This window comes from Anoplophora glabripennis, unplaced genomic scaffold (assembly GCF_000390285.2).
Source record: "Anoplophora glabripennis isolate ALB-LARVAE unplaced genomic scaffold, Agla_2.0 scaffold9, whole genome shotgun sequence".
NCBI classification, from domain to species: Eukaryota; Metazoa; Arthropoda; class Insecta; order Coleoptera; family Cerambycidae; genus Anoplophora; species Anoplophora glabripennis.
The window spans coordinates 1,603,082-1,630,691 of NW_019416258.1; the positions used below are offsets into that span (position 1 = coordinate 1,603,082).

General features: G+C 33.8%; 1 protein-coding gene across 1 annotated transcript in view; it reads left to right on the forward strand.

Moving 5' to 3' along the window:
• Nucleotides 1-222: 222 nt before the first annotated feature.
• Nucleotides 223-27,610, forward strand: part of LOC108908861 (small conductance calcium-activated potassium channel protein) — a 221,527-nt gene continuing 194,139 nt past the window's right edge. Inside the window, exon 1 of the mRNA XM_018713016.1 lies at nucleotides 223-291. The gene's annotated coding sequence lies outside the window, so the exon portion shown is untranslated. The remainder of the gene's footprint in view (nucleotides 292-27,610) is intronic.

Consider the following 27,610-nt stretch of genomic DNA (forward strand, 5'->3'; position numbering starts at 1 on the left):
TAACATCTTCATAGCTTCGGGTGGGGCGAGCTCGATGCCGTACGAGCGCCACTGCGTGGCGCGTTGTGAGGCGGCGCGAGAGGACGTCGCCGTCGCGCAGTCGGCGTCGTGCGGCGTGTAGTGTGTTTCGAGAATCGCAGAAGAGCGTAAGGTGGTGCGTCGGGACGCAACGACGACTCACATATCAGAATCGGTGATACGAACACACTAGATTGGTTATGTCGACGGACTCAGTGCCTGACGTGAAGATGGTCGCTCCAGGGCATTTCCAAGGGCTTAAGATGACTGAAGGTAATTAACCAGGACTGATTAAATTCCCTCGTTATTGCCACGATGCTCCCATTCCTGTATTTAGGTCCTTTCGCGGAGTTAGCCTGCACATGGAGATCCTTCACGTGTTTGTTAACCCCCACTCTTCACGGGAAGAATGGGGGAAATGGGGGCGCAACCGCAAACCTTTTGCCAAGCCGCAATTTTAGTTTTATCAGCGCGGATGCACGATAAAACTTTAAAACTAATTTGTCTATCTAATATTATTCCTTCATTTAAAACTATATAAAATTCCATCTAGATTCTGACAAATACATTGAAAGCACATACGCCTACTTACGTCGCTACGATGAATTATACAGGATGTTAAACGATGTTTTTAAAATAAATTATTTGTTTCCCGAATGCAAGTAATGAATCAAAACCATGTTTATTTTTCAGTGCATTGATTGAGACGACTGAAAATTGGTTAATTTAACCCGCTGTTAAGTAGGATTTGTATTTTTGTAATAAAACATTTGCGATTAATATTCTACATTATTACTGTTTGATGATGATGAGGCTCTTTTGACCACAAAAAAAATTAATGAAAGAAATAGTTGAAGTACAGGGTGATCGATTTAACTGGAGAAATGAATTTTTCTGGGAAACGGCTGAGAAAAATAAATTATTTTAGAAATTATTGCATTTCTGATTACTTTTACTTGAAGGTAGGGTCAAAATACAGAAATTATCTTTACGACGCTAGGCGTCGCGGCGCTTCAAACAATTTTGAATATTTTTCCTATATATGTTCCCAATATTTAAAAAGTTACGGGCAATTCTCTAGTGAATGTCTCTATCTCATAATTATTATTGCAACGACGTAGTCAGCTATATAGATCTTTTTCAATGCTTTTGCTGGTTCAATATATCAATAACTATGGTTCTATTTACAATAAAAAACGTATTCACTATAAACAATTTAATAATACAACTGTGTATACAACAATTACATTAACCACCTATCATATAAGGCAGACCACATCAATATAAAGAATATCAACTGAAATAAATAAATATAAAAATAAATAAACACAATACTTAATGTTTTAATAGTTGTTCAATGTGAGCACCGTTATTATTTAAACACAATTCGTAACGTTTTCTTAGTTCACTGGATGTTACTTTTTTACAATATTGCCACGTCGTTCAGCACAAGCAGCAGTGATTTTCTGCTTCAAATGTTCAATACTGTTTGTTTTAGTTTTATACACGATAGTTTTTAGGACTCCCCACAAGAAGAAATCAAGAGGGGTTAGATCTGGGGCTCTCAGAGAAAATTGTAAAAGGCCATTAGTACCTATCGACTCGATTTTCAAAGTGCAAATTTAAATAGTTTTGAACAACTGCAGCATTATGGTAAGGCACCCCGTCCAGTTGAAACCACAGGTGTCTCCTAATTTGAAGTGGCACATTTTCTATAAGAATAGGAATTTCATTTGCAAGAAAATTGCAATACCTTTGTCCCGTTAAGACACCATCATAATAATATGGACCTATTACATGGCGCCTTACAATTCCACACCATACATTGGCACTAAAGTGACCCTGCCTTTGAACTTCTCTAATACTATGTGGGTTTTCGTCCGACCAATGATGAGTATTTTTCCAGTTTGGAATGCCATGATAAATGATAAAATGACTTTCGTCTGTCCACAAAATGTGGTTATACAAATTAGGAACCTCATCTAATGTAGTAACTAAGAACTGAGAAATGCACACTATGTATTTTATAATCGTAGAATTTGTAAATTTTTAAAACTCTTTGAATAGCATTGTCAAAAACTCTCTCGGAAACCTTTTTAATCGATGCTTCAGGATGATTTTCAAAAGAGTTTATTATAATTGACACATTTTCATCAGCGGTTACTGTTTTTTGTCTCATCCTGTTAACTAAAAATGATTTCTTATTCTGAAGGACAAAATTTAACAATTTGCTAAATATTTGATGATTTGGAAGATTTCTTTCGGGATATCTCAGTGCGTATAATCTTCTTGCCCGTAATGAATTTTTCTGGGCTTCTCCGAAAATTAACAGCATATCCACTTTTTCGTCATGGGAAAACATTTTATTACTGCTACTTTTCAGTAACTACTACTAATGAACGACCACAACACTTCAAAAATTAATTCTATAAACTCTATAATGATTATTAAAATCTTCAAAATTCTGACACTTCTCATTGAGCATATGTCATATGAAAACAAATACTGTTTTTGCCTAGCCTGCTCACATTTATTCAAAAAATAATAAAGTTCAACGAATAGAATTTACTACATTTATTAGAAATGTGTGGCAAAAACTATCACAACAGATAAAAATTTGGCAATTGTTTTTCACTGTTTAGTTGCATTGGAGAATTACAGTAAAGCTTTTAAATTATAGTGTCATTTAATAGGTTTATATAGTTTTATGATGGTGTCTTATTAACAAAATACGATTTGGGAATCTGCAACAACTTTTTAAATAATGGGAACATAAAAAAATGTTATATAGGAAAAATATTCAAAGTTCTTGGGATCTTTATCGTGACATATTAAAAAATGTACGTTGCTGGAAAAAATTTTTTGAAGCGCCGCGACGCCTAGCGTAGTAAAGATAATTTCTGTATTTTGATCCTACCTTCAAGTAAAAGTAATCAGAAATGCGACAGTTTCTAAAGTAATTTATTTTTCTCAGCCGTTTCCCAGAAAAACTCATTTCTCTCGTTAAATCTATCACCCTGTACACATCGAAGTTAATGTATTTTAATGCAATATTTTATTTCATTTTTTTTTAGTTCAAAGTATAATTTCTAATAATTGTTTACACCAATTTCCTAAAAAATACACTATTATGTTTGAGAGGGAAATAACTGACAAAAAAATTAAAATTAAATTTGGTAGGTTATACCTGGGTAGGTTTCCATAATATGCTATAACAAAATGTCCCCCAAACAGCCAGTGGCGGAAATATCAGCAATCGCTTTAATTATTTACTAAGGAATTAGTACGCCACTGTATCAATCAAAAATTAGTTCCATTCATTGATGAAGATAATAATTTTAAACGAAAAGTGTTCCTTTATGTTTATTTCTGATACATCACATGGTTAAATCTAAAAACTAATTATACATATAGATGAAATATTTTAATATTTTTTTTATCTAAAATGTAATTTGTAATAATTGTTTATACATCCCCAAAAGAAGTTTTCCGTGTGAAATTTTTTCTCTTTGAGATTAATTGCTTCACACTCAAACACTCAAAGTGACAGCTATTATTAATTTTGTCAAACAACAACAAAAACGAATGCACTGCCAACTTGCTAATTTCTGTTTAGATAGTGAATAGTGAATCTAAAAACTGATAAAAATTTTTTAGACTGATGTTAACTGCGAGGAATAATAATTTTTTGTAATAAAATTGGTACAAAAAAAGCTGAGTGCATAATTTCTGCTATTTTTCAAATTATTGCAACCGGATTACGCCATGCAATAGATTTTAATTTTTTTTACTCGAAAACGGTGCGTCATAAGAAAAACAGTCGAGATACCTTTTCTCTTCCAAATTGAACAAGGAATTGAAAAATAATTTATTGTAAGAGAAATCAGTGGCGTATCATTTTTCACCAGTGGCATGCCTGTGCGCACGCCACTGGTGAAACTAAAAACAATATTTTTATTGTAAAACATGTATTGTTGTTAATTGCCACAGCTTGTAAAATTTCATTAAAATATTCTGAGCGATTTCCGCAATATTTATAAATTTGCATTTTTTTATTATAACTTTATCACCCTGTAGATCAGAAACTAAGCGTCTTCGGAATATGGTATATTAAGGAAATATATCACAAATCACTTGTACCATAACCTCCTGCAAGGAATGCATGGACTTACTAAACATCCTGTATATTGCATTATGCCAAATGTCGACCCATGACATAGATTATAAGATTTATAGAAATATGTTAAACACTCAATCAAAATTCAAAAATACTATTTACGTAAATATTACAATAAAATAATTGTTTAGCTTTGTGTATATTGAAAAAAAAAGTATTAAAAAGTATATAAAGTATGTTTTATAAAGTAAAACATTTATTTATTGACTAAGATAATGGAATTTCTGTTTACGATTCTCAGACTTACATTAAATTTAGTTTATTCTAATAACACCATTAAATTTTGCGTTTGAAGATTTTTTCTAAAAAAAAAATCGTTCATACATGAAATTGCACTATTTTTCCAAATTAAATAAATTTAAAACACATGTTTCTGCTATTTAATGGTTTGCGACTTGTTTACATAAAATAAACTACGTACGTAGTTGAATAACGCTTTTTCTTTTAAATTTTTCTGTTTTATACGTTAACGGTTATATCAAATTGGCCTCATATTAAAACAGAAAAAGTTTGAAGCGTTTCAAAGTGGGCTTTGCGATAAAATTAATCCCGAAATCGGATTCGTTTCTCTTCTAAAACAAAATTGATGGCAAATAAAAAATGTTATGAGACCTTTTGTTCATATTAAGTTCTTTTATGTGGGGAAGAATATTTGCAACACTTATAATAATTTTATTTACCAGAATTTCCCGAGAAAGAATTCCTGCCGTATCTTCGTTTGATGTTCGCCTTTAGATGCTGTGTCAGGTCCCTCGATATATTTTGCAAGAAATTCAGAAATGTAGATAATCTTCGCGGCACATCGCAAACAACTATTTGACAATAATCCAAGACGTTCGAATACGTTTATTGTGCATTTTATTTGTATACATATTTCTCGCATTCCTTTTCTTTCACTGCTTGAACATATTTTACGTCTAAATATAATTTTTCCAAAGTCTTGCTCTTTTAACGTTTTGCTCTTAAAATAGCGCTGTATAAACATTTTAATTAAACTAGTAAATATTCAATCATTACGTTTATTAGTTAAAATTTTAATCACTCGATAACAGCTCACGTTCACATTTTGAGCATATTTCGAAAACAAAAATTAGCGTCAAATGTAGAAGCACTACTTCAAGATATTATTAATATTAATATTAATTGCTTTATTTCATCTCCTAGCTCGCCAGACTCGTACCCACTCGACTTTTCATATAAAATATGCCGTTCCCCGTCGCTAAAGCCACTAGCTACAGATGCAAATTTGTATATAAATAGTTTTGGTTCTGTCCTGACCTACATAATGTGTTACTACAAGTTGAATCAGTTGTTTATTGCAACCAAGGAGTCCCGTGATGTAGTTTAAATAGATCTAAATGTAAATCGGCACTAAGCGTCGCCGAAGGTCTCTATGTTTTACTACAATCAGTTAGTACATCAACATAACGCTTACCTAGTCGCTCAAACTATGCGGAAGAGATTTGCGTACAAACATAAAGAAATATGGAATCCTGTAGAAATCATTTTGTTGTACTATTTATGTGGAGATAGGTTCATAACTCGGTTCACAATAGATTTTTATTTGATTAGTATTTATATCAGATATTAATACACTAAAGCGTATATCATCCGATAAATTGCTTGATATATCATATATCGAAGGACTAAATTGTTCCTTCTAATCTCGAGTTTTTATACGAGACGTAATCAAATACTAATTATTATAATATTTAATTTGTGAGCGAGTAAAAGTAATACTTTATTAAAATTAGGGACTGAAACCAGTACTTTAAATCCAAGTAGTGCAAAAATACACTTTAGTCCTCTGATATATTTCTTCCTTCTGTGATTAAATTTTAGTACACTTTAGCTGTTGTTAAATGGTAACCGACCGAATTCCAATAGTATACATTCTAGTCTTCCTAGAACCTTTAAAAAATTAATCTTTGATGAATCAGAAGCTATAGAGACTAAAATAGTACTTCTAATACATAATGCACTTTAGTCCACTTTAGTACACTTTAGATCCAAATTTACCGACGTTCTTTCTAGGGATTGAAAGATACACTTTAGCTCCTTAATAATTAATATATTTCTTTGGTGTTGTACATATTAAAGGACTAAAGTGTATCCTCTAATTCTGAAGGCGGAACCCTATTAATAGAGATTAAAACAGCATTTGAATCTTCGAAGTGCAAAATACTGTATTACTGGTATACCAAAGGACTAAAGTGCATCTTTTAATCTAATTACAAGGCACTTTAGTTCACAAGCACATTTTTGCACTTTGTGGCCTGAAATAACCAAATGATTGGTTGAATTAGTGAAGGAAAGCACTTTAGTTCCCTGGTATTTTTTATTATTCTGGGATTAAATTTTAGTACACTCTAGCTGTTGTAGAATTACCATGGTAACTGTCATAATTGCTTTAGTAATAAATAATAAGTTTGGTAATGTATTGCACTTAGTGTCATGAATGACTAAACCTATATAAAATTACTATCGTGTTTGCATTAAAAACATGGTTTTGTATATACTCCGTGGCTAAAGTGCGTATTTTAATTCCAAAAGCAAAGTCCAATTAATATCGATTAAAATAGTATTTTGAATCTTCGAAGTGCAAAATAATGTATTATTCGTATGCCAAAGTACTAAAGTGCATCTTTTAATCCAATTACAAGGCACTTTAATTCAAAAGAACACTTTTGGACTTTGTGGCCTGAAATAACCAAATGAATGGTTGAAGTAGTTCAAGAAAGCACTTTAGTTCCCTGGTATTTTTTATTATTTTGGGATTAAATCTTAGTACACTTTAGCTGTTGCTAAATACCCATGGCAACTATTACAATTCCTTTAGTGAATATAAGTTTGGTAATGTATTGCACTTAGTGCCATGAATGACTAAACCTGTATAAAATTACTATCAGAGTTGCATTAAAAACATGGTTTTGCATATACTAAGGGACAAAAGTGCGTATTGTAATTCGAAAAGCAAAGTCCAATTAATATCGATTAAAATAGTATTTTGAATCTTCAAGTGTACTGTATACTGTATTACTCGTATACCAAAGGACTAAAGTGCATCTTTCAATCCAAAAATAATTAATATATTTCTTTGGTGTTGTACATATCAAAGGACTAAAGTGTATCCTTTAATTCTGAAGGCGAAACCCTATTAATTAATAGAGATTAAAACAGCATTTGTATCTTCGAAGTGCAAAATATTGTATTACTCGTATACCAAAGGACTAAAGTGCATCTTTTAATCCAATTACAAGGCACTTTAGTTCAGAAGCACATTTTTGCACTTCGTGACCTGAAATAACCAAATGAATAGTTGAAGTAGTGAAAGAAAGCGCTTTAGTTTCCTGGTATATTTTATTATTCTGGGACTAAATCTTAGTACATTTTAGCTGTTGCTAAATAACCACGGTAACTATTACAATTCCTTTAGTAAATATAAGTTTGGTATGAATGACTATAGCAGTATGAAATCTATCGTAGTTGCATTAAAAACATGGTTTTGTATATACTAAGGGACTAAAGTGCATATTTTAATTCCGAAGGCGAAGTCTGTTTAATATCGATTAAAATAGCATTTTGAATCTTCGAGGTGCAAAACAATATATAGTAAGGGACTAAAGTGCATCTTTTAATCCAACTACAAGGCACTTTAGTTCAGAAGTAGATACGCTATCATTGCACTCCGTTGCCTAAAATAATCAAAGTTAACAGTTTATTTGAATTATTATATGTATTAGTTTGAGATAATGTCTAACTTAATTTCTCTTGGACTAAAAGTGACACTTTAGTCCTCTAAAATATTGAGCGTAAACTCCTAGCCCACGAAATGCAAAGGGGTTTTAAGATTTTTCTTTATTAAGCCTTGATTAAATAATTACATACATTTATATACGACTTTATTAACTTTATTTTTAAATGGGGTAAAGTAAGGACGAGTTTTAAATAAACAGTACGATCGCCCCAGTTCCTGTAGACATACGAATTTGGTGGGATAGCGTACACTGCGAATAAAAAATCCACTGTCTGACCTTTTTATACCCTTACGAAAGCCGTGCTTGCATGTAGCTGGGATTAAACTTAAACGATGCATGTGGTGAACGAACCCCTATGGCGTACAAAAATAATTTAAACGCTCTTGATCCACCTTGCCCATCCCCGAACGGGTTCCGTCTCGTCGACTAATTTGAACGCTTCACCTCGCCTTTATTTGACTTTAATATTTACAACAGTGGCAAAAATATATCTTCTTATCGCCGTGGGATATTCATAATTCCATCGTAGCTCGAAATCGATATATTTACTATTTTCTAAATTTAATGTTCCTGGGTGAGGCCTAGTAACGAAAATCGGAAATTGCTGCCACTGGGAGGGACCTGATTCACTTAACATTTTTTAATATTCCTTGGACCCCTGATATTTGGCATACTTTTGGTTCGTTAAATGTCAGCCGTAAGAGCCGCATTGTGCTTTAAATAGATATAACACAGGGAAAATCCCGATAAAACTGTATTATTCATTCACAGATCGATAACAGTAATACTATACAGGATGTTTGCTTTTAGGTGTGTACAATTTTTTTTAGGACATGCCTGAAGGGAAAAATAAACTTCCTTTTTCAACTTGTTTAGATATGTGACTTTTCTGCCATTGTTATTACTTTACTTATATTATTCGGAGCGCTGTTATTTTAAAAGATACAAGGTCGAATTAGGGCAATGTTGTGAAATGTGTGTAAATCCACTATAAAAATCACGCCTATTTGCCTGTGCCGAGCGAATTGCCCGGAACCGAATAAACGCAACCCAATTGACGTCACGCACCAAACACCAATGAAAGTCTAGAATTTGCCGCAGCAGAAGAATATCTGGTGCACGCCAAACGAAACCCAATTGACGTCACGCACCAAACACCAATGAATGTCTAGAATTTGCTGCAGCGGAAGAATATCCTAAAATTATGCAATATCGACTGCTCTGGAAGAATGCGGCACACACAATTTTATAAAGATAAAATCGCTGCCTATTATTTTGGGATACGGCTATAGAAGGTACAAACGCCGCCCCACACTCCTTTGACACGACGAACGACAACCAGAAACAGCCGAGAAACCAATCGAGAGAGATAGTTAACATTTTTACGCAAGTTTCGAATTGTGAGGATCAGAAAAGCCAGAGCAACGCCGTCGGCTAGCCACAGACCTCAGGGAGTTGTGTGTACGACGACAAAACCTAACACAAGCATGTCAATAGAACCTGCGCCATTTCGTCTAACAATTATATAACCAAAAGGGACCCCTAACATGCCCCGTCCTGGCGACATAGATCTATCAAAATGAAAATATTATAACGAGCGAGCCTTGACCTTAGCTAAATCGATTCCCTGGAAAAATTCATTTATCTTTCAGCGATATTGTGGTATATCATTTATAATAGAGGTGTGTACATTTAATTATTCATTTGTAATGGCAAGCTTCGTACGTTTCGGATTAAACTGTACACGGGCTTGTTGTTAGGAATCTATTTAGTGAGAATGACATAAAACATTTTTCTTTTATTATTAATGTTCGTCTATTTCAAATATTTGTAATTATAGACATATTTCTATTTACAGCATAACATTTTACATTGGAAATTAACGCGCAATCATATATACTTTGTCAAGAAAAAATCTATTCAACATCGAATATTATTACTTGACAGTTGAAATTTGTCAAAGCCCTTCTAAGCCCAGCACCACTGGGTAGATTTATTCAAACTTTCCTAAAGTTGGTAGCGACGTCCCGTTACACCCTGTATATGTTATAAAAGAAATGGATTACTTACATTATTAAAATCTAATGGAATTTGAGGTGATTGATTGGACATTCAATATGTGCTACGCAACTGACATACATTAGATGCATCAAATGCAACTGACTGCAATGACATCTGCAATCTGTCTCCGTAAAAAATGGAATGTCAGTGCAGGCAAAATTAATAGCAATGTCATGTGGAAGCACTCTGTCATAATTCACGAAGACGAGATGTTTATACAAACTTCGATATTATTTTTTATAGGTAAATATTATTATCTTAAGTAGTTTGGAAAACAAGCGCGAGGTTGATGAAGGTATAAGCAGTAGCGGCTAGTGCGGCGGTTCTGGAGCGACGCCCCTCCTGGAAATTTTCATAGTAAAAATAAATTAATTTAAAATTTAGTTTACAATGTTATCTGGATAATTGATTAAATAGATAAGCCTTATGAAGCACATTAAAAAGGAAACGTTAAATTTGTAATGTGCAGTCAATTTAACTTGATTTAACTCCGAATATGAGGGCTCCGCGTAGCTCGCTCCTACCTATGTAAAGTGTTTACAGTGGTGGCGGATCTGTTTTCAGGTGGATGTGAGAGGGGGCAAGCAAATTTTTTCTAGATTACCTTCAGTACAACTAACATAATAAACGTGTAAATCCCTAGATCTCGGCGAGGTAATGAACATTTTCAAAATTGCAAAAATGTTTCAAAAATTAAAAAATATACCTATTTTATCTGAGTTTTTTACTTATATCTTGGATCCTATGCATTTTGGAAGAATACTGAAGAGGAAAAAAGTTTTAGAATTGAATTTTGCACAATATACTGTAAGTTAAAAATGTTTAAATTTATTACCGATATTGCAAAATAGCAATAATTGATGAAAAAAAAAGGCAAAATAATAAGTTTTTTGGATAATTTTTTTTAAAATATTTTAATTATTCTGAAGGCATACTAAGTTTGGTAAAAAAAACTTTAGAGTATAATAAAACAACATACCAAATTTCATTAAAATCGGTTCAATAGTTTTCGCAAAATAATTTTTTGAAAAAATATTTTCGAATTTTCAAAATGTTGCACAGCCTCAAATAAAGCATCTAGATACTTGAAAATTTTTTCACATAGAAAAGACCGCTCAACCTTTCAAATGGTTTTTGGAAAATTGAAATCGGAAATTTTTAAAGTTAACACTATTTTTTTATTTTTAAACAATTAGATTACATTTATCAACTTTCAATTTAATGTTTTTCAAAAATTATAATTTTAAAATACTATTTTTTCTTAATTTTGACTGTATTTAACAAAAAAATTAATTTTCAAATAATTTTTTTTTAATTTGTTTAAACAAAAATTATTTAAATAATTGTAATAATTATAACTAAATACATTCATATTCAGAGTGTTGAACATACATAAACAATTTTTTTCATTGAAAAAATGCAGTAGCATAGGGTAAAATATACAGTATATTTAATGCATAAATAATAAACATTGTTTATAACAAAATATATGCAAATTAGACAGGCATTACGACTAAAAAAAAAGATCGAAATTGGTCCATTAGAAGCCGAGATAATGCAATTTTTTTCGTACCTTCGCATTTTAATCTCAGAATTCAGTCTCGGAGCGAAAGCCCCCTCCCCCACTTTTCGTGCTGATTTATCTATGTTGCCGATAACTTTGGATATGAAAATTTTTTCCAGCTTAGAATTGGGAAAGACGAAGCCACTGGATCAAAGATTATTGCTAAATTGTTTATAAATTAACGGTAAATGCCGATAAACTTTGACCGTTTATATCTCGATAACCAATAAACGGAATTTAACTTTTTTTTAAAAAAAAGAAGCGTCTTACCGAGTACTTTAAAATTATAATTTTTGAAAAAAGCTAAATTGCAAATTGATAAATGTAATTTAATTGCTTAAAAATAAAAAACAAAGTCTAGATTCTTTATTTGAGGCTGTGCAACATTTTGTAAATTCGAAAATTTTTTTTCAAAATTTTTTTCAAAAAATTATTTTGCGAAAACTATAGAACAGATTTTAATGAAATTGGGTGTGTTGTTTTATTATACTCTAAAGTTTGTTTTACCAAAGTTAGAATACCCTCGGAGCAATTAAAATATTTTTACAAAATTATCCAAAAAAATTGATTATTTTGTCTTTTTTCCATCAATTATTGCTATTTTGCAACATCGGTAATAAATTTAAATAATTTTAGCTTTCAGTATATTGTGCAAAATTCAATTCTAACAATTTTTTTCTTCAATATTCTTCCAAGATATAAGTAAAAAACTAAATTTTTTAAATATTTTGAAAATGTTCCGGACCTCGCCCAGATCTAGGGATCTACACTTTTATTATGTGAGTTATACTGAAGGTAATCCAGAAAAAAGTAGCTTGCCCCCTCGTACATCCAAGAAGTGGGATATTTCGACAGATGTGCCCTGGTCTAGTAGCGCATATTTACTATGCAGTTTGAGCTCTGTTTAGTCTGACCGTAACGAAATAGTAGCTATTCACGCTTTTTTTTTCTTATTAAACGTGATTTAGTATATCATTTTGCTACTTACGTATTGCTTGTGCGTTTTTTAAAAGACTGTAAAAGTTTAAATTGATTCTAAAGACAGACTAACAGCAATGCTATCTATTGAAAAATCAATGGTGCGAGAAATACCAAACTTTAATGGAAAAGTAATTGAAAAGTTTATTTCGGACAAAAGCAGAAGAATGGACTTTCACTATAAAAAATAATGTTGAAACATTTTCCCTATATTTCAATAGTACTTAAAATAAAACTGTCCGATTATATATATATTTTTTTCAATACTTTATACCTAAATGTTTTCCGCTATCCCTGGTACGGAAGTCAAGAGCAGCCACTGGTTACAAGTGATCCATAGTTATCTTTAACGATAGTATGCCTCTTCCAACAGCCTCCGTATAGGATTCTGACATAAAAAAGGAGAAAAAGAACTTATTTATACCAACGAGGTGCTTACTGCCTTTGTCCTACCTTCCGCGTTCGCAAAGACAGGAGTACGCAATTTATTTTATATAGAATTTTAGCGACTTGAGGACTGTCCGCCATAAAACATATGGTAATGGTCATATCCTCGAAAGCCATAATACCCGCACTCAAGATGGGGAATAAAGACAATTTTACAGCTCGACAATTTACGGCATATCAAGCCGACATACCTGTGCCGTCGACGTAAAATAGGCTTTGTCATTTAATTTTAGGACGGTCATAAATCAACAATTTTATTGGTAACCAAAATAGACGAACTAGACCACTGCCAATCATCCTTAGAACCAGTGCAAGCTTTTAAACTAATTAATTCTATAAACATCATTTACGTCTGCTTCTAAACAAATGAAACATCAAAATCATCGCTGTGGAATGCAAAATACATTAGGCTTGATGTTCTCAAAGCACTCTTAGGTTTTCAAAATAAAATAAATCAAATGATAAAGAACGTCATCGCGAAAAATGGGAAGGTAAATCGCCTGTTCAGGTAAATGAACTTATTATACTCGTATATAGCCGGAAATATTCTTATTTTTTTTTTATATTTCGAGTTGGCATGCACAACAAGCAAGCTGCGATTCGTTACGGTACCGTTTAACTTTCATTGGACTCATAAAATTTTACAGCTCGATGTAAGTTATAATGAGTGAATAACGCTTTGTGTATAGTCACGTATTATTTTAATATTTTACCCTAACCTCTGGAGAGAGCATGTAGATGAGAAACCTGATACAGATTTATAGCAGCAGTGTGTTCTAACCAAAATTCTCATATTATACAGGGTGAAAATATGTAGCCAGTCTTATACGGATGCGGAAAATAGGGGTCAAAATGCACACATAACGAGTTCCTTAAAGAAAAGCAAAAATACAACTTCCCAATTTTTGGGGATTTTTTCAATGCAAACGTACAAACTAAGAAAAATAGATATTAAAAAAAAACTGATATTTTCTTATTATAATAATTCGCCGCCATTATTCCATGGCTAGAAATTGGCCTCAATGATTTGGGATCGAGGGGGATTATCCCTCTTTATCCTGCCTCATCTCGTGTAGGCCTGGACAGCCTTCGTAGGTGGGCCCCATCCGTCGTCTACCCCGACCGCAAATGCGGCCGGTGTAGGCGCTTTGTGGGACCTCCTTTTGTCCTGGCTGGGCCCCGCCGGCTAGGGCCCTTTCTTCTGGCGCTCTTCTTGCTTCGCCGGCTCGTCTGTGTAAACCCCGGGGGTAGTGTCATGTTTATGTGTGGTATGGTTGGGTAGGGTAGTGCGGCTATGCAGCCTGGGATGCGCTTTGCTAAGGTGGCCCTTAGCCCAGCGCGGGAGGGGAGGGGTAAGGAGGGGTTATAATAATTAATAGTAATTACTATCTTAAATGCATTGTTGTTACTGCAAGAGTTCGCAAACAAAACCACATCCGTACGCATCTGTAGTTGCCAACTGCGTGCACCAAACAAACACCATTAAAATATGGAACAAAATGAAATAAAACTTACCATTTCTTGAGAAAATGTTGAAATTGATCCCCCATTAGTACGGATACAGGCATGACACCAACGCGACGCCACAGTGGGACGAAACGCCACTGTCGCATTCAAATTACTCTACACCCCACATAGATCAACTGTTTCGGGTGAATTTTTTTTCAAAATGTTCGTCTTGAATGACCCCATCAAACCCTCATTTGGGATTATTGATTTCGGTCTTAATTTTTTTGAAAATTGACTCCAAAATTCGATTTTTATGAAAAAAAACTGATTTTCAGCGCAAATGTGGTCCTACATGGCGCAAGTTGATGTTTTTCGAATTTTTTTTCTGCTGAAAATCTTCGTTTTGATAAATACTACAAAACTGTCTCCGTGAAAGTCGGGTGAAAAATTTTTCATATTCGCAAAAACGGTCATAATGTTCCAAAAATTTTCGTGGAAAAGCGATTTTTTAATTCGAAATTTCGCAACCTGGGGAAAATTAAAATGAACCAAGATTTGTTTAGAATCACTTGAGGAATACTCAAAAAAATTTTCCAGAATTTTTGGACACATTTTGGGACATTTCAAAAAATGTCCTAATCCAAAAATTTTGAAACACATCCAAAAATTCTGGAAATTTTTCTTGAGTATTCCTCGAGTGATTCTAAACAACTTTTGATTCATCTAATTTTTCCTCAGGTTGCGAAATTTCGAATTAAAAAATCGCTTCTCCACGAAAATTTTTGGATTATCACCGTTTTTGCGAACATGAAAAATTTTTCTCCCGACTTTCATGCAGACAGTTTTGCAGTATTTATCAAAACGAAGATTTTCGGTTGAAAAAAATTTCGAAAAACATCAACTTGCGCCATGTAGGACCCCATTTGCGCCGAAAATCAGTTTTTTTTCAAAAAATTCGAATTTTGGAGTCAATTTAAAAAAAATTAAGACCGAAATCAAAAATCCCAAATGAGGGATCGATAGGGACATTCAAGACGAACATTTTGAAAAAAAAATCACCCGAAACAGTTGAACTATGTGGGGTGTAGAGTAATTTGAATGCGACAGTGGCGTTTCGTCCCACTGTGGCGACGTACCCAATTTTGGCGAATGTTTTCCCAAATTCCAGGTATTCTCCTAATTGTGTCAGCAGCTTTAAGTATACGGTTTCGCAATTCTTCCACCGTAGCAATTGGAGTTTTGTAAACAAATGACTTCAAGTGACTCCGAAGATAAAAGTCCATTGGAGTTAGATCGGGTGACCGAGGGGGCCACGGCACAGGACCAAAGCGTCCAATCCATCGCAAAGGAAACATTCATTCAAAAGTGTTGTTACTTCTCGAGTACTGTGTGGAGGAGCCCCATCGTAAAGGTAAAACATGCATGCCCGAACTTGTAATGTCACATCGTCTAATAATTCAGGCAACCGGTTCTCCAAAAAGTCAGCATATGTTGGTCCATTTAGTCGTCCTTCAAAGAAATAGGGACCCGCAAGTACATCGCCTATTATGCCAGCCCAAACATTTACCGAGTACAAATAATGTTGAAAATGAGTTTTCCTAATCGCGTGAGGACTTTCATCGGCCCATATGTGCATATTATGGAAATTCACTTCATCACGGGTAAATGTCACTTGGCACATTGCCGTGAAAACCATCTGCAAAAACGCATTCGTTGAGGGGGTAAAATCTGTTGAACTGGTTGAGGATGATGGGGGTGCAACAGCTGGCGCCTTAAGATGCGATGTACGGTACGAGATGAGGTTCCTACTTGCTGTGCGAGTCGTCGAATACTAATTTTCCAGCACTGCATCTTCAACATTAAGGTTCACTTGCTGACCACGTCCTTCTCCTCGAGGAATAACACTTCCCGTATCTCGCAGCCGTTGAACGCACTGTAGGATTGTATTTGCACAAATGTCACATGGGGGTGACGTTGTGGCCATCGTTCCCGGTACAACCTAGTCGCCGCGAGCGCATTTTCTCCGACTGCACCATACACTAACACCATATCGACACGTTCGGAAATAGTAAATGCATTGTTTTCTCGGTTCAAACTAGTTTGTGCACAAACTAAAAAATTAAGCAAAGTAAGAAATAAGAATCTCGTTTTTAATGCAATCGGCACGCAATTCTTATTTTTTACTTCTTTATAAAAATTACACTGTCACTATCGTGGAATTACAAAATAAAAACTTTTGTCTGGAATCTTTCACTTTTTAACATTGATGGGTCGATGGACGATGCTTAATATTTAATAATTAAGTGAATAATGAATTCAATACAAATACAAAATCAGTTGACTGCACAAATTTTCTGACAATGTAACCTAACCTTCTTTTAGTCTTACTAGTATTTGATTATACCGACTTAAATTATAAGGTTGCATCTCGCATAAAAACATTTCCAAAGTTTTTAATAAATAACACAGGGTCGGCCTTCATTTTCGTTGAATAAATGAATTTTAATTTACAAAAAAAAAACGTAAAGATAGAACTTTTTCGTATAAGACTTTTCTATTACAAATATCATCAGGAAGCTGTAGTTTAATTTTTATATATTATACACGCCACACCCTGTATGTACGGCTACCTACATATTATAGAAGTTATTCACTAGAATGGCATCAATATTCCCGTTTCTTTTTTCATTTTCCGAATAAGGTGAATGTTTCCATTAAATTTAAGAACATTTTTATACTGATTTAATTATTTCTATCGATTGACTCTGCGAGAGTTAACGGTCGACCAATGCAAGCCGATATCGATTGCGAAAACGTAATGAGGAAAACCGTGTTTGCATGAAAACTCCCCATCGAGAGTTATTCACCGAAATTAGACTAACAAATGAACTTTTAGCTTAAATATATGCACTAGACTCATTTAAATTATTTAATTACTGGCGAGAATGCCGGGGCTGACACGAAAATTGATATAGCTGTACCACAAGGGAAACGACAGCACTGCAATTAGTGTAGAAAATAAAATATTTAGAAGTGAATCGTAATAAAAATTGTAAACTTGGCAATATTGCTATGGCGATGTTTTCCGGGCATATATAGTGCTACCAAGGAAACTTGACTTCGTCAATAAATTTTATTTAAAGATACACGGCACAAACCCTGTATCTCAAGATCCAAGCCGTTGCGTACCCATGTTCATACGAACTTTTTATCTTAAAATTAGTCAAAGATTCGCCCTTTAAAGTTTGTACAAGTACCTACTTAATAAACACCCTGTATAATAATCTGAGGATTCTATCTTTTTACTGAAATACAGTGAGTTTTATAGTATCTAAAGTACTTATTTGTGACTTGTTTCAATTTTTTTCTCTGCTTATTTGTATATTTTGAAATCTGTGAAAAAATATGAAAATAATAAAATAAATCCTTGTACTAAAAGAATCAGAGGTTATTTTATAAAACTATATCTACCTAGCCCTAAATTTCACACTGACAAAAGCGGACAAATAAAAAACACACACCACTAAATCACTCGCTTCAATTCGTTAACTTTTCGGAAAACAATCTATTTTCGTTGTAAAACCTAGGAATCACGTTTCTTTTTTAAATATGTTTGATATCTTAAATTTTGTTTATCTGCTCCGATATCATGCCATATTTATTCTATTTCTTTTTTTAATATTTGTAGCCAACAAGGATCCAAGTTTACGGAGTAATTTGATATACATCTTCCAAAGTTTAATAAAATAATAGCGGTCTCTTCCGCAATTTTTTTATTTCTCAAAGTCCCGCTTTTTTACATGTGTGTTTATCTATTCAAATATGTACAGCTGTAAGAAAGCTATGTTAATAATTTAAATAAAAAAACTTTGCATTTTACTAATAAACAATCACTACCTTCCTAATTTTGCTGATAGAGTTTTTATGAATATTAGAAATGAGAATTCCATATATTTCTGTATTATTGAAAAAACTTAACAATTAACAAATTTAACTTTAAAGCAGTTTTTCAGGCAACTAATACGTTTTTGTCCAAAAAAACGACCAAGCAATGAAATTGAAAATTAAGAAATTATATTTATATGCAATGTTAGAGAGACAGAGAGAGAGGGGGGTGGAGGGGGAGAGAGAGAGAGAGTATTAGGTAGATGAAAGATTAGATAAAGATTACATAAAAAACAGGAATTTGAACAGTGAATCAAGACGCTTGGGAAAACGGTCATATTATTCCATGGTAAACAAGTAAGCAATGATAAAATAATTATTGGAAGCACATAAACAAAGTAAATTTAAATCCAAACAAATTTCAAAAAGAAACGTCATATCTAGTTTTGAGAACGAAAACAGATTGTTTTTCCAAACACTAATTCTTTTAATTATTTGCTGCTCTTTTCAATGTGGGTTTTTAGCGGCAAATATAGTTCCATCCTTTTATTAAAAAATCGCGTTTGCTGAATTTTAATTTATGCATTATATATCGTTGTAAAAAATTACATTCAAAATATGATTACGGTAAAAATAAATACTTTGATACCGTTTTTTGTTTTACGTAAAAAATATTTCCACAGTCCAATATTTCATTGTAATTACTTAGTAAATTTAGTTCATAAATAATATACAGTGTGTCCCAAAATGAGGGTACAAAATTCATACTTTTTCCATTTGAAATCAATCAAAAAAATCAATTAGTAAATAGAAATTGTCATTCTTCTATTTTTTGAACCATGTTTGACAGATCTATAACATTACCGAAATTTTTTTTAATAGAGCGCTCTATATTTTATAGTATAAATAGATAACCGTTCTAAAGACAAATTCAAAATTGTCTTTTAAGTAGTACCTACTTTTCATTTCAAAAAAGTATTTTTAAAAAGTATACTTAAATAACAACTAAATAAACTTTAAATGCAATTGAGCACTATACTCCATTTGAATAACTTCTCAGTAGGGGAAACAAGGTCACTAGATTTACAAACAGAGGTATCTACTAGCTACTGCAAAAAGTTTTCTTTGTTACGCGTTGTGCTGCACTCTGTTAACGGATGGTATTAACATATCGGAATACCGAAGTCGAAATTGTATAAGTAGTGATATCTATTAAAGAAAAGCCAAACGACGAAAACAAAGATGACCACCGGTCGCTGAATTACAAGTGGAAATAGATTTTATTTGTGGAAGGCCGAAACGACTATGACACGCCTTCATTATAGCCATCCTTCTCTATCGCACGGATTTCTATGACTTACTTTATCGCTCTTACGTAACGGTCGATAAACCATGAGGACTTTCCGACCCTATATATATTTGTTTGTCACTTGGTATTACTTTTTTAGCAAAGAAGATCATTAAAGTAATTTTTTTTAATAATATATGTCGGCATTACTCTTGCAACCGCTTATGAATTCGTAGCCACTCGAGGAACTGTCACCGTCGCGAATGTCGTTTATTTACAAAAATATTTAGAGTACCAAATCGTTATCTTTTCAGGTTTAAGTTCTAGCCTACGTGTGAAAGACCATCATGATCGAACTTCTGTAAACACTTCCTTGTATGATCATATTTGGTAAAAAATAAACTGATAGGATAGGAACGCGCAAGGGAACGCCCATGTGAATGAAACAAAACTGAATGCCCGGGAAGCAACCGCATCATTCAATTGATGAAACAACCATAGCCGTGTGGCCTTTATTATTATTATTGTTTTTATTGTTTTCATAGAAAAGTAGTGAACAGGTTGCTATGGAGACAATGGAGCAGACCCCCTAATGTCCACCCCATGTCTCCGACATATATTAATGAAAAATATTCTCAAAATGATACGTACTTTATTGGTGATCCTGTATAAATCGATTCTGAAAAGAAAGTACTAATGTTCTTCTTCAAAAGCGGCAATGTCGGCAATTTTTATAAAGAAGGATGCGGTGCGAAACGAATCATTAAGGATAATCTAGGGAATTGTGATGTTTCACTTAAATAGATTCAACGGGAGAAATAAACGAGCACGCTTCTATTTAAACCTGGACGCAGTTGAACCCATTAGTAAATAAAAAGTATTTTATTTCCCAACTCAATTATAAAGGAACTTTAGCCCCAAAATTCAATTTTTCTCTTCCATTAATACAAATGTGACAATGCTTTTATTTGCCTTGGAACTTAATAAAAATTTATCTGTTCAAACACCGGCCGAGGCTTTGATACTTGACGAAGGCCTACTTTGAGAGCAAATGAGGTTAACGATCTGTAAAAATTGATTCGGGGGGAATGGGAATACCGGCAGGAAACAGTTTTCAGTCGTGCCAGAGTAAGATTGCATGTATAACTTGTTTGAGGAGTTAAATTTCCTAATTACGAATACGACATAAAGCTTTTAGTCTCGCGTGTATTTCTGTGCCTTCGGCGATATCATTTAGGAAGGAAAGCTAAATCATCCTCGGCATTTAGCTTTTAGTCGATACATTATTTATGTCATTTAACTCACCCTGCTATTTGGGACTTAAATAATGTAATTGACGAAATGCTCTGAAAATGCCGGTACGACGAATTTAAGTAGAACGGAATCGAAACGAAGTTACAATATGCAATTCATTCAAAAAGAAAATCCCCATTTTTTTAAAAATTATACTGAAATAAACGGACTCACTTATCATCTTTTGTTTCATTAACATCCACAAGGCATACATCAAAGTTAATGTATGAAAAATCTATTTTTTTTCTAACAATTTCCGGATTTTTTTTTCCTACAAAAAAAAATATAAAAAAGGTCAAGTAATCAACGACTTGCGATATAAAATTTCAAAACACTTTTTGGTTTTATTCTAAAAACCTAACCTAAGCAATGTTTGGTTTGATCCTAAAAAAAAGGTCACGCAATCAACAACTTGCCAATATAAAATTTCAAAACCTAAACACGTTTTGTTTTCATTCTAAAAAAAAAAACCTAAACACTTTTTGGTTTCATTTTGCCAGATCTTGCCGGGGCCCCCGATCTCGTGAAGCCCAGGGCTGTAGCCCCCTTAGCCCGCCCCTAAAGCAGGACCTGGTCATAACTGGCTGAGCGGCATATACAGGGTGTCTCACGGTGACGGCCCATTAGAATTATTTCAGAAACTACTTCGATTTGAATTTTGAAAATTTGGGATACCGGGTTTTCGGGCATGCCCTTCTCAACTAAAATAACCCTGATACCGTTCGAAAGAGAATAAAATTGTGTACCAGAATATAGAAAAACATACAGGGTGTTCCATTTTAAAAAACCGACTTATGAAGGTTTGAAGTTAACTAAACTCGACATTAAATTTCTAGCACCCTATATGCAATTAAGCCACTTTGAAAGTATGGATGGGAAGCTTAAGGGTCTAGCTATCCCCCCTATAAATATTATTGCTTTATCTTTCTTACTATAAAATACACACGGTTTGAAGCTAGTCACTGTTTCTCTCCATTTTTCTGAAAAAAATTAAATATCTCGAAAACGGTTAATTTTAGGAATAGGGAAACTTCATAAAAGTCCACCTAAAAAAACACGTAGAATCCAAAATTGCAATAATATATAGGGTGTTCCACTTAAAATAAGCAAGTTGATGGCGACTTCCGGTATAACCGGAAGTGGTACGTGGACGCCATTATTTTAGTTGAAACGGGCATGCCCGGCATCCCAAATTTTCAAAATTCAAATCGAAGTAGTCTCTGAAACAATTCTAATGGGCCGTCACCGTGACACACCCTGTATAATAGAAATTTTCTACACATTATATACAACTTATTATAATTTTTACCATTAACAGATAACTTTTTTAGGGACGCCTATGAAAGTCATTAAATTTTATTGCCAGGCGTTTTTTTACATGTTCAACTGACTTTGGAAGACTTTTTTTATACTAATAAATAATTATTCAGAATTGAATTTTTTTTACCTTTATTTTATGATTAAAAAAATGATTGAATTAATTTAAAGCTTTTAAAATAGAGTAAAAAATACGCCAGCTAATAATGGAATACATGTATGTGTTTCATCCCCGAAGTTTGTTACACTATTTTTGCCACCCCCATAAAAAACTCGTACGTAGACACGTTTTATACTTGTCTGCTACAAACCTAAATATTAAAAACGCTCCGTCTGACTTTAGCGCATGAGGTAAAACATTAACCCCTGAAACTGGCCGTTGCCCATCCCATTTTTTGCATTCTTCCCGCCCAGTGTCATTTATCTTTGTATCATGTAAAAATTCGGCTCTGCCTTAATCAATTAAATATTCATATGCGTCCTCGAGGCTTCGAGTGCTGACGTCTGCGAGAGGGCGTGATGGATTTCGGACGTTTTGCATAAGCGTAAGATAAAGAAAAGCAAAATAAAATCGCTCATCAACAGGAAATTGCGGTAATTTACGGGCGGCGATCGATTTTTATAGCAACATTTTCAGCCCCCGTTCAAGGCGCCCACGAGCCGCCCGATGTTCGCCCGGCGAGTAAAAAATTGAAATTGATTTTGGAAAAACCCAAATCGATGTTATACCGGGCGTCTCGGAATTAATTTGACACGGGGCATGCAGCTGTCACTTTGGGATGCCAAAATCTTGTTATTCAATGAAACTTTCGTTAGTTCAAAATTTATATTAAGGGAGATATGGAGTTTTAGTAACAATTTTGAATTTTCGCCATAACTAAACTAGTTTTTAAGTCTGAAAGAAAAATTTAGACCACAAAAGAATGTGACAATTTCAACCAAAGATCACATTTTGCGGAAAATTATTAAAAATAAAAAATGCTAAATATCTGTTTGTCTTGGATATCCCAAAATTATATTGCACCAACTTCCAAAGGAATTCAAAACTGAAGTAAAATTCTGCAAAACCAATACATGCCCTCAAATATCAAAATAAGCAACTGGAATTTGGGCCAGTAAGAATGTTATGATATTGAAAGACACACTATTGCAGATTTTATTAGTTTCGAATTTCTTTGGACACTTGGAAAGAAATTGATTGAATTTTTTATCATCGCTTATATTGGGAAGCAATTAAAATATATGTGGTGACCTATTCTGCATTTTTTTAAAAATATATTTTTATTGATTCACAGGCCGACAAAAATTTACGAAAGTCTAGAACCAGAAACCAGATCTAGTGTACCCAAATAAATAAATAAAATTTATCCAAAAACGAGATATAGAGTATTTATATGTTTTATATGTAATTTAAAAACACCGGCGGACCTGCTCCATAACCTCAATATTTCAAGAGTTTCTAACCTAAAATTGCGAAAACACTTATATAAAGCAGATACTTATGTATACACGCTGTTACATTCGCATGCTAAACTCATGACAGGTTCATCATAATGCCCTATAACCTACGACATGTTAGCCTAAATGCGCAATAACCTGCGAGCGCTAAACCCGCGACAGGTGAATGTAAGTAAGCTATAACCTGCGACGTTAAACCCACGGCAGGTAAACCTAAATATGCAATAACTCGCGATGCTAAACCCACGACAGGTAAACCTAAATGCGCAATAACCAGCAAGAGCTAAATCCACGACAGGTAAAGGTAAACTTAATTGCGCAATAACCAGCGAGGACTAAACCCACGACAGGTAAACCTAAATGCGCAATAACCAGCGAAGACTAAACCCATGACAGGTAAACTTAAATGCGCAATAACCAGCGAGAACTAAACCTACGACAGGTAAACCTAAATACACAATAACCTGCGACGCTAAATCTACGACAGGTAAACCTAAATGCGCAATAACCAGCGAGGGCTAAACCCACGACAGGTAAACTTAAATGCGCAATAACCAGCGAGGACTAAACCCACGACAGGTAAACCTAGATGCGCAATAACCAGCGAGAACTAAACCCACGACAGGTAAACCTAAATGTGCAATAACCAGCGAGGACTAAACCCACGACAGGTAAACCTAAATGCGGAATAACCAGCGAGAACTAAAACCATGACAGGTAAACCTAAATGCGCAATAACCAGCGAAGGCTAAACCCACGACAGGTAAACGTTAAAGCGCAATAATCAGCGAGCGCTAAACCCACGTCAGCTAAACCTAAGTACGCTATAACCTGCGACACTAAACCCACGACAGGTAAACCTAAATACACAATAACCTGCGACGCTAAACCTGCGCATTTAAATTAACCTGTCGTGGTTTTAGCCCCCGTTGGTTATTGTGCATTTAGGTTCACCTGTCGTGGGTTTAGTGTCGCAGGTTATAGCTTACTTAGGTTTACCTGTCGCGGGTTTAGCGCTCGCAGGTTATTGCGCATTTAGGTCTGTCGTGGTTTTAGCACTCGCTGGTTATTGTGGATTTAGGTTTATCTGTCGTGGGTTTAGTGTAGCAGGTTATAGCTTACTTAAGCCTGTATAAGACAATGCAATTTTGTTGCAAGGATTTGGTTGCCGCGATAGAATCCATGAAATTTTTCTTATCAAACTATGCAATTCTGTCCCGGCAAATGAATTGCATGAAATAGAACATGCTCTATTCCGTGCAACAAAATTGCAGGGATTCTAGTTATTTTTATGAATATTTGTTTATTACCAACCAAACTGTTGTTCGCTATTGATCATGGTTGTTGTTAGTAACACCGTTGAAGCCACTATTAAAGCTATACAGCAATTTATTTTTAAATTTTCATCCATTGCAATGTTTTGCTAGAATAAAAATTAATTGTTTACAAGATACATACAAGAAATGTTACATGTTAAACAATGCACAGTTGGTAACACTACTGCACACTAAACAAATTGCAGCAATTCTGTCCCATTGTGTGATAATAAGCATGCAATTTTATCCCCGCAATTTTGTCGCTGCAACTAAATTGTATTGTCTGATACAGACTTTAGGTTTACCTGTCGCGGGTTTAGCGCTCGCAGGTTATCGCGCATTTAGGTTAACCTGTCGTGGGTTTAACCGTCGCTGGTTATTGCGCATTTAGGTTAATGTGTCGTAGGTTATAGCGCATTATGATGAACCTGTCATGAGCTTAGCATCCGAATGTAACAGCGTGTATACATAAGTATCTGCTTCATTTAGTAGTGTTTTCGCAATTTTAGGTTAGAAAATCTTGAAATAGTGAGGTTATGGAGCAGGTCCGCCGGTGTTTTCAAATTCAGCTACTCAAGAAACATATATATCTCGTTTTTGCATAAATTTTGTTTATTTCCACGTCGTAACGAAATCCCTGAAGTACTAAACTTCAATCTATCATATCTCTATGGAAAAAAAGATTTTCAAAAAAATCGAAGTGAGATGATTTAACGCGATTTTAGAAAAAAAAATCACGTTGTAATTTGACCCCGAATATAGTGAAAAACCACGATTTTTGCACTTTTAGGTTAGAATATCTCGAGAAGTTAGGGTGATGTGCTAATTCTGAGCTCGGATTCATAATCAGCGCACCAAAATCCTTCGGGTACACCAGGTCCGGTTTCTGGTTCTGAAAATTGTCGGCTTATGTTATTTTACATAAAATTTGCGACAACTGTACGTGTGATAGAAAACGGTATAAATATCAACGATCGCCTATGCAGCGGTATATTTCGAGTAAAACATTCTCGTATTTTTCCGGGAATACCATATATTGATTCCACTTTTTTTAATCTTTCTGGATACTCGGACGCAGCGTACTAGAAAATCAAAGACGGCATTTGGTGAGAGTTGAAGGACAGTATAAGTTTCCAATTATAGCAGGAAACATCGAGTTTGTAGGAGAAAATCGGAAGTATGTCCTTTCGTACCAATAACACAAATCAGATAAAAAAGTTATATACCTCTCAGTTCTATTTTACTGGCAAATGATATTTATTTATTTATATAAGTCTTGTGGTTAATAGCTCACTTTGATTGTTTATTTTAAAAATAATTAAATTTATTTGAATAACAGGACGCGGATTTATAACATGAAGCCTATGAAAGTCGGATAAATTTCGAATATAATAGCTAGTGCAATAAATTTGTTGAATCATAATCGGGAATTTTAATATTTTAATTTAACAAGTTGGTGGGGCCACTCAATCATCTTCATACATATTTTTATGTTATACATCCAGTAATTTCAAGGATCCATTTATTTTCTTACGACAAATATTCCTCAAGGAGAAGGATATCCCCAGGAGACATTCTTTGCTGCATATACTAGGGAGTTTTATTATATTTATTTTTATATTAGACGTCGCTACTTTTCCACCCTATGCCTTAACTTAATTGGCATCAGGTTATACATATTTTCGGTTCATTGAACCATGTCAGGTATCGATATGATTTACACAGGGTCTTCCATAACCGCGTTGCTCTATTATATATCAATAAAAAAAATCATATTTTACGATTCAACTTAAAAGCTTCAGCAAATTTTCAACCAACTAAATGCATTTCTCAACTCATTAGGTCACTTCAATAAGATAAACTACACAGGGTGTCCGCGGTATAAGTGGCTATACATGATAAAAAACGTTACAAGTGACTTAATATTATATTTTTGTAAAATAAAGCGATGTTCGGAGAAGTAAAAGCAAACAATTTTTCTCTCCAATTTATATGAAATTTTTCCAGTTCCCGTAATTTTGAGGGAGCTGAAAATTAATGTGACATTATTTTTTGCGATCTAAAAAATAACAAAAAATTAATTCCAAATTCATGTTCAGCACCCTGGAAAAGGGGGGTTGGCAAAATTTGATTAGAAAAATCAAAGTTTTATGGTAAAATTACCAAATATTTATACTTACTTCGATTTTTCGATAATATTTTAATCTGTATTGACTTCCAAAGGGTGTTGACATAAAGTACAGATAGGTGAAAGCTTTTAAAAAACAGGATTGGGTACCATCAAAATTTTCACGCACATGTTCTAATCACTTTGAAGAAATTTTTTAATTTTCAACAAAAATGTAGTCCGCAAATTAGCAAAAAATGCAGTTACCACATTAAATCTACCAGAAATAAAAAGTAATTATACTTTATATGTATATGCACAGTGTGTTCAAGTTTGACCTAGAGCACTGCTGTTAACATTTGCCTGGACTGTGCGTTTTCAATTAATTTTTTTGCATCTAAGACTCTCGCAATACTTAGTGAACATTTTAATGCTCACCACATAATTTTATAAAAATTATCTTCATTTACAGTATTTTATGAACATGAACGGTC